The sequence below is a fragment of the Salvelinus namaycush genome, chromosome 8 (assembly GCF_016432855.1).
Source record: "Salvelinus namaycush isolate Seneca chromosome 8, SaNama_1.0, whole genome shotgun sequence".
Lineage (NCBI taxonomy): Eukaryota > Metazoa > Chordata > Actinopteri > Salmoniformes > Salmonidae > Salvelinus > Salvelinus namaycush.
The window spans coordinates 45,550,360-45,559,682 of NC_052314.1; the positions used below are offsets into that span (position 1 = coordinate 45,550,360).

The window sequence follows — 9,323 nt, forward strand, 5'->3', positions numbered from 1 at the left end:
AATTGACGTGTGACATCTACTTTAATCTCTCTCTCGCCTAAACAGGTGTGCGTTTCTTTTGCCTCCTGAGAAATGCTGCCTGTTTGTCTCGTCCCGACTCCCGACACGTTCATTACTATGGGACAGCTGACGACCGAATTTCAGTATTGAAACAATGTTGCAAATGTCAGAGAGACAGACAGCAAGATTTATACAAATCCCTGCCGTTTAAAAAAAACTTTAGTCTAAAAGAAATGTGAGATAATGTCTAGATGATTTTTATAGTGGAGATCAAGTTCATAAATTGCCTGGCTGGGCTGATGAGGCAGTGGATTGCGCGGTCAGATGGAACAGGCATTTTAGCTTCATAGATTTTCTTTTTTCTCCTCTGAACAGTTGATGTTGAGATGTGTCTGTTACTTGATCCCTGTGAAGCATTTATTTAGGCTGCAATTTCTGAGGCTGCTAACTCTAATGAACTTATCCTCTGCAGCAGAGGTAACTCTGGGTCTTCCATTCCTGTGGCGGTCCTCATGAGACCGAGTTTCATCATAGCGCTTGATGGTTTTTGCGACTGCACTTGAAGAAACTTTGAAAGTTCTTGACATTTTCCATATTGACTGACCTTCATTTCTGTTTGCTTATTTGAGCTGTTCTTGCCATAATATGGACTTGGTCTTTTACCAAATAGGGCAAATACCACCCCTACCTTGTCACAACACAATTGATTTGCTCAAATGCATTAAGAAGGAAAGAAATTCCACAAATTAACTTTTAATAAGGCACACCTGTTAATTGAAATGCATTCCAGGTGACTACCTCGTGAAGCTGGTTGAGAGTGTGCAATGCTGTCATCAAGGCAAAGGGTGGCTATTTGAAAAATCTAGATATAGAATATATTTAGATTTTTTTTACACTTTTTTTGGTTACTACATGATTCCATATGTGTTATTTCATAGTTTTGATGTCTTCACTATTATTCTACAATGTAGAAAATAGTCAAAATAAAGCAAACCCTTGAATGAGTAGGTATTCTAAAACTTTTGAATATGTGCAAACAGAGATTTGCAAGCAAGGAGAGAGAGACTTGGACAATAGCTTCCCAAAAAGTTTTACTAAGGAAAAAAAAAGCTTGCCTACTAGCCATAAGAGAAAGAAATGTAAACTTACCCACCATGACAAGTAACAGCTGAGCAAGTTTAAATGTCTTTCTTTCATGACAAGTAACAGCGCAAGTGGTAACCTGGTAACACACGCCGCTGACAGGTGGTTGCGCCAGCACGCCCATGTGAGCTGTAACCAACCAGTGTAGAGTAGCCTATATTGGTCTATAAAAACCTAATCTGATTGGTTAGAAGAAACAGGTTCCACTTCCAAGAGCTCCTGCTCTCTTTCTCAATTCATTTAAATTCAATGAGCTTTATTGGCATGGGAATCATATTTTAACATTGCCCAAGCAAGTGAAATAGATAATAAACAAAACAATCAATCAAAAATAAACAGTTAACATTACACTCACAAACGTTCCAAAGGAAAAGAGGCATTTCTCTCTCTCTCTCTCTCTCCTTGCAAATCGCTGTTTGCACATCTGCAAATATGTTTCATGGTAAAAAGCACTGCCAGAAGTCTGAGCGTGCGAAATTGACATGTACAGATGCAATTGTTTCTTGCAGATATTACACGTTTTGCAGATATTACAAGTTTGCGAATGCGATTACAACTACAAAAAAAGTGTATGTTCACAACTCATCTATTACACGTTTGAGAATGTGTTTACAACTACAGATTATTATTTCATGTTCACAACTGATCAGTTACACAATTGTAAATTGTGTTTATAACTACAATGACTTACCTGCATACTTTCTTATCTTTCTTGTGATGTAAGTGTCAAGAAGATGTGTTAAATCCCCAACCAGGCATTACCCAGCTAGCAATGAGGGGGGCTTGGAACTGATTGAATCGTCCCGGAATCGGGTGTCGGACTCAGCCCGGAATCAAAATGAATGACTGCCCAGAATCGGCCCAATTACATCGGGCCGTTTCCGTCTACCGGAATTCAGCCAATTTTGCCGGCATCTTACCAGAATCCCTCCCGATTTAGTCATTTTAAATATTATTATTATACATTATATACATACAAATTATACCCATCCACAAAGAAACATTTAGTGTTGGAGGAAACGCCATACACCTGGTGACTGGGTCAGCGTGCATGTTCCTGGCCTGTCACAGGAGTCGCTACAGCGCGATGGGACAAGGACATCCCGACCGGCCGAAGGAAAAAGGAAACCGCACACTGCTCTTGATAGTATCAGCGATATTTAATAAGCTTACGTATCGGCCACACGGCCTTCGTCAGAGTTTTTGTGATTTAAAAAAAATTTGCACCCTTATGTAGACCTGGCCCCACCCACATCCGTTCTATACATCGAAGGGGGTTGGAGGCAAAGGAAAAACAAATAAGTGCTACCAAATATAACAATATGCAATTCATAAATATTACAAAAGTGTATAAATAAGGCGTATTGAACACGTCTGTAAAATCTCAATGAGGACATGGCAAGTTTTCATTAGTCATTGGGTACATCGTACGAAAAACGTCAGAATAATCTACAAGAGACACATATTTCATGTTCAAATTCACAACATAACATACATAGGCATTTCATGATTAAGTCCTTTAGGAAATAATGTCTGGAGGGTGAAAATCCAAATCCATTCTCTTTTACTCAGAGTATTATTAATATCTCCTCCCCTGTCTGATATCTTAACTTTCTCTATGCCACAAAATCTAAAGGTGGAAATGTCATGCTTCAGGTCATTGAAATGTACAGCGACTGGATAATCCCTGTCGTTTCTCCTGATTGAACTTTTATGTTCACTAATTCTCTGTTTGAGAGAGCGGGTGGTTTTACCGACATAACAGAGACATTTAATAATGTAAATAACATGGGTGGTGGAACACGTAATAATGTAATTCATTTGGAACCTTTTTCCTGTGTGTGGGTGGCAGAAATATTCACACTTCATCATATTGTTGCACTGTGCGCATCCTCTGCATTTATAGCTACCATTTGGTAGAGGGCGTAAAAGAGTTTGGCTAATTTTCTTTTGTGGCTGGCAGTTGGCATGAACCAATTTATGGCGTAAATTGCGACCTCTCCTATACACAATACGTGGTGGATATTTAAATTCAGCCGGCAAAGCTGGGTCCGATGATAAAATATGCCAGTGTTTCTTGACCACACCTCCCACTTTTCGCGATTTCAAAGTATATGTAGTTGTGAACATTACGGAGTGTTCTTTGGCTTTAGCGGGTCTTTTTTGTAGCAGTTCATCTCGTGTTTTTTCCCGACCGGCCAAAACCTCCCCTAACTCGGACAACGCTGGGCCAATTGTGCGTCGCCTCATGGTCTCCCGGGCGTATGGGTCTCGAACCAGCATCTGTAGCAACGCAGTGATGCAGTGTCTTAGACCGCTGCACCACTCGAGAGCCTCCATCCACATCCAAGTTTTTAATGCTTATCTATTGCCTTGCACAAAGTATCAAAATACTAAAACACTACACAGGATTCTTAAAGAATTTCGTTTAAATGTTAATTGTATTTTTTGATCACAGAAACAATGAGAAAATATGAATTACATAAAGCAGCCAGTGTAATCATTTGCTAGAGAGTAGCCTCAATCAAGTTGTTTTATTTATTGAACTAGACAAGTCAGTTAAGAACAAATTCTTATTTACAATGACGGCCTACCGGGGAACAGTGGGTTAACTGCCTTGTTCAGGGGAAGAGTGACTGATTTGTACCTTATCAGCGCTGGGATTTGATCCAGCAACCTTTCAGTTACTAGCCCAACACTCTAACCACCAGGCTACCTGCCTCCCCCAAGTAATACATTTGGGCCAGATAACTCACACCGGAATCGGCCAGAGCTCAATCCCCGCATCCTGGCCATAAGTAATACTGCCGAAGGATGTCGGCCGAGACTGACTCTCAGCCGTGTGCCCACGACTCTCAGACGGAATTGGCCCAGATCCACTCTGCTAGCTGGGTAGGCTCACAGGCTTTCATCTCTCCGACTCCCCCTTTTCACAACTCTCTTTTCATCCTCCCCTTTCTTTAACAAGTATGAGCAGCATCAGTACCTTGTCAACTCGCCCTCCTAATTTTTAATCGTCTTTTCTCTTTTTCTCTTTGATGGTGACCACTTACTCTCTCCCAAAAGTCTGACTGCCTGTCTCATTGCATGTCTGTCTGTTTGTCTGTCTGTCGATGAGGAGGATAAAATATTAAAACATTCTCATTTGTGAAGCATTCCTTCATTTCCTCATGTTCCCTTCACTACCAGGCTATCTTCTCTGTATTGTTCCAATTTCTAATCTGTGAAACATTCCTTATTTTGCTGTCTGTCTCTGTCCATTTACTAGTCAAAGTTCACAATATAATCCATGGCCTATTGTACTGTGAAAAGAGGGAGAGAGAGAAAGAGGTGAGGGAGATTAGATTAGACTACATACAGGGTTTAGGAGAGAGAAACTGCACAGAGAAACGCAGAGAGACAAAGAGACAAGACCAAGGTTGCTACCTGTATCCTGCCATTGAAGGGACACCTGGTTTGTTGGTTGTAGATGTAGGTAGAATGTGTGCTGCTATTGCATGACTTAAGATTGAGTCTTGTACGCTAGGATAAAAATAAAGTAATGCTTGATCACACTGCTCTGGTTCAGCATTGTAATTGTGTGTGTGTGTGTGTGTGTGTGTGTGTGTGTGTGTGTGTGTGTGTGTGTGTGTGTGTGTGTGTGTGTGTGTGTGTGTGTGTGTGTGTGTGTGTGTGTGTGTGTGTGTGTGTGTGTGTGTGTGTGTGTGTGTGTGTGTGTGTAATCATGCATATGGATTTGGAGAGGATCATTCAGTGCATCAAACAAGGAGACCAGGACAGTGTCCAGAAACACCTGGACCACTACAACACTCAAGTACTTCACTGCCTGTGTTACTATGACTACCACACTACTGTAAACAACTGTCCGTAACCATGACTACCACACCATGGGGTTGTCTGTTTCCATAACTACAATACTCCATGACTGCACCATGTATCCTTGACTGTATTTTTATACCCTCTCCTCCTCTTTCTCTTTCCAATTATCTTTATCCCTCCTTCCCACATATCCCCCCATCTTCTCCACAGTATGCTGAATGCTGCTTCTTCAATATTGAGGAGAGGGAAAGAAGCAAGTTGAGGACGAAGAAAAGACTAGAACTATTCTTTATTTCTGTCATTCCTTTGCATAGTTTCTCCTTTGCCTCTCTTTTTCATTCTTCTGTCATCCCTTAATTTCTATTTCCTCCCCCCTCAAATAACGTGAATTGAATGTGACAAAAAAAAAGGTTACCATGTCATTGAATTTAGGTTAAAAGTTGGGTAAAAGAAAATACAAAATTCCCTTATATTGATGACTTCTTGCAAATCCAATCAGTTTTCCAAGTTGATTCAACGTTATCGCATATACTTTTTGTTGTTGAAATGACGTAGGAACAATGTCCAGTGGGATGGTTCTTTTCCACCTCCCTCCCCTACAGTGACCTTCTCCCTCTCATCCCCTCTTCTCCCTCTCTTCTGTCACCCCCTTCACTTCCTCTCTTCTCTCTCTGTCGTATCTCTTCATAATGTTAATGACGTCATTATTCACTATTTCTGTCTTCTTTCTTCCACCTATAATGGCTGTGCAAATGACTGCAGCAAAAAGAGCTGGATGAGGTAAAAAGATAAACTCATTACACCGTCAGAAAGAGAAGGAGAAAGAGAGAGAGATACAGAGAGAAAGGAATAGAGAGAAAAAGGAAGAGAGACAGAGAGGGAAGGAGAGAGGGGGAGGGTGAGAGTTGAGCTGACAGGTCCTTACACTACATTACACCAATCTCCATTCAGCGCAGTGTTTCATTAGTGGGTGTGTGCATGTGTGTGTAAGTGCGTGCCCATGTGTGTGTGCGTATGTGTGGCCTACGTAAGTGTGTGTGTGTGTACTCCAAAGCTAATTGTGTCCTCTGATGTCAGTTCGGATGCCTGTAAACAGAGCGACACGGAGGTCAGTGGGTGCAGTAGGGGCGGTAATGCTAGCTCATTAGTGGTTAGCAACGTGGATGCTAACGTTGTCGGTGATAGCCCGACCCAGCACCCCTTGTCCCAGGCTTCCACTCAGACCTGTCCAGCCCTGGTTACGGCCAACAACAGCCAAGGTGGAGCAACGACATTGCCATCGGTGACCAGGGACCACTGCGGCACCCTCAGCACGGAACCCTGCCATGGCAACCTGCTCTCTGTCTCCACGGAAACCTGCAATGCCAAGCACCACTGCTCTCTGGGTCATGGAGCGCTGGTGCACGGAAAGAGGGATGTCTGGGTAGAGAGGGATGAAGAGGAGGACAAAGAAGAGAAAGAGGAAGATGACCAGTTGGGGAGGAGGGAGCCCCTGAAAGCCCTTTGTAATATAATCTACAACAGTCAGAGGGCGCAAGAGAGGGTCAGCGCTCTGAGGTGAGAGAGAGCAACTGTTGGAGTACAGCAAAAACTATTTATAGTATGGCATCACTTCCCTCATCTCTCTCTCTCTCTCTCTCTCTGACTGCTCTCTGGTCTATCAGACAGACTGAAGCAGGGGATCAGTGCCAAAGCTCTTCCAAGTGGTCAGTTTTATGAACTATGGCTGCTCTTCCTGCTGACGGCTCTGAGGCCAGAGCTCAGGGTGCAACTGCAGCAGGTAACAGCCTAGAGGAGGATGGAGTTGTGGTTTCCCTGATAATGGTTAGGCGTATGATTTGGGATGGGTAGGCCTACTGTATGCCCCTCTCTCCGGCCATCTCTACATTTCTCTTTCTTTTCTCTCTCTCTCCATATCTCCCTGTCTCCCTTTGCCAGGAGCGAGGGGTGTCAATGCTGTGTCTGTCTGTGCAGTGGGGGGAAGAGTACGAGGTGCTGAGCGACCACAGTGCGCCAACTGTCTCTAAGGAGGTGTCACTGAGGGCTGTGGAGATCCTCAAGACCCTGTTCAACATCACATACAGCTTCCACAGACAGAAGCCAGATGAGGTGGGTGGAGGAGAGTTCCATTGAATTATTGAATCTGTACCTTGTCCGCCTTCTATGGGGCATCGCTGGCTTTTAGTTTGTGAGTAGGTAGCTAGGTGCTGTCGCCAGTATTTTTAAAGCTAAGAATGGGGGTTAGTTTAAACTGATCCTAGATCTGTGGTCAGGAGGCCTTTTTAACATCTCTTCTCTTTATGTCCCTCTCAGCAGGATCCAGCTCTCTATCGCCGCCTGGCTGCAGTGCTACGACACTGCCTGCTGCTGACCAGTGATGGATAAGAACTCACTGAGGAGTTAGTTACAGGGGTATGTACGAGGGCTTCTGCTGTCTCCTCTTCTGTTGTCTATCCATGTATTTGTATTTGCTTCTTTCTTTTAAAAGTAATGGTGGCCATTCTAGGTGTTGTCTAAATGTTTCCTTTTTTGTGGCAAAGTGGAAAAGATATGTTCTGAATCATTTCGAAATGGGTGCCATTTCAGGTTTGCCCCATGTCTCCTTACCTCTGATCCTTGACCTTTAACCCTTGACCTTTAACCCCCCATGGTGTGCAGTGGAGGGTTGCATCTCAATAGAGAATAGCTATGGAAGCATACTGGGTGTGTATAAAGGGTCATAAACTGACAAAATCTCCTATGAATTTATTATCAAGGGTCAGAAGTTGAAGGAGAAACTGACTCCAGTCCTGAATCTGTTGACTGAGAGCTGCCGTGCGCACCGCGAGACATGCCACTACCTCAGACAACAGGTACTGTTCTCTCCCGTTGGGCTGAAACTCCAACTGATTATTGTGGTTCTAATACAGAATGATAATGTTAGTCTGATGTTCAGTTCACATTGTTGGAGAAGCCTGCTTCGACTTGTGATATTGGGGCCTCTGTCTGTCCCCTCCCTACATGAGTTCTGGATAGCAGCTAACTGGTTGAGCAGGTCTTTGCTCCCACCCAGCAGTAACAGTTGCCTCTGCCTGTCCACCGCTACAGATCCTCCCCCCTCTGAGGGACGTGGCACTGAGGCCGGAGCAGGGGGCCACAGTGAGGGGACGTGGACACGGACATCAAGCACTGTGCTGCCGAGCTCCTCTTTGTGCTCTGCAAAGAGAACGGTGCCCACATCATATCACACTCCTGTCACTCTTACTAGCTCATTTCAAAGTAACTCTTAGTTAGAAGAACCCACTTATTAAGCCCTCATAGCACATGTAGTAACTCATCTCTCTCTCTCTCTCTCTTTCACCCCCCCTTCATATCTGTTTCAGTTAGTGACTATCCAAGTGTGTGAAATAGAGGAATGTTGCCATTTTCTCTTTTCTCTCTCTCTCTGTCTATCTCTCAGTGAGTTGTTTTGTGAAGTACGCAGGCTATGGTAATGCAGCAGGTTTGCTGGCAGCGCAGGGCTTGCTGAGTGGATGTCAGGTGACCCATGCCCTGTACTCTACTCTCAGACTCTGACACAGAGGAATACAGGTGTGTAAAACAACCATTGATAATGTCACAAACACAACACTTTGTAATACTGTATAGGGACACAATGAATCGTTTGGCTTGTGTTACATGACTCTGACTGATAGCATAAATCGGAGCATGCAACAGAAACAATTTTTGATGGTTAGGAGTGGACAGTATTTAAAAGGGAGGTGTTTGTAACTGTGTTCCACAGGGAAGCTAGGGGGAAGCTAAGGAGAAGCTACGGGGCGCATCAACCCAGTGACGGGGAGGGTGGAGGAGGAGCAGACAGACCACATGGAGGGAATGACAGAGCAGGAGAAAGAGCAGGAGGCATAAAGACTCATCAGCCTGTTCAACAGGCTCTCGCGGTGTGTGTGTATTTGTGAGCGTGTATGTGCATGTTGTGTGTGTGTGTATGAGAGTACATATATGTTTCAGGTAGTGACTATCCAAGTGTGTGAAATAGATGGATGTTGCCATTTTCTCTCTTTCTCTCTCTGTTTCTCTCAGGGACATGATCATCCAACCAGTGGGAGTGACAATAGGGGGGAGACTGGAGTCCCTGTGTGGTCAGATGAGGGGGAGTACTGTGCAAGAGGTGGAATCAGAGGGAGAGAGAGGAAGAGAGGGAAAAGTAGGGAGGAGAGAAAAGAAAAGTGAGAGATAGGAGGGTGGAGTAAGAAGATTACAAGAGTTACTGCATAGGATGAAGTTACAGCATAGGATGGTGAAGAGAGAGAGAGAGAGAGAGAGAGTAAGAGAAATAGAGGTTGGTTTGTATTTAAATAGCACAGTGGTGGAAAAAGTAT

At 43.9% G+C, this 9,323-nt stretch overlaps 1 pseudogene; it reads left to right on the forward strand.

Moving 5' to 3' along the window:
- Window positions 1-3,957: 3,957 nt before the first annotated feature.
- Window positions 3,958-9,032, forward strand: LOC120052152 (annotated as a pseudogene).
- The last annotated feature ends 291 nt before the right edge of the window (window positions 9,033-9,323 follow it).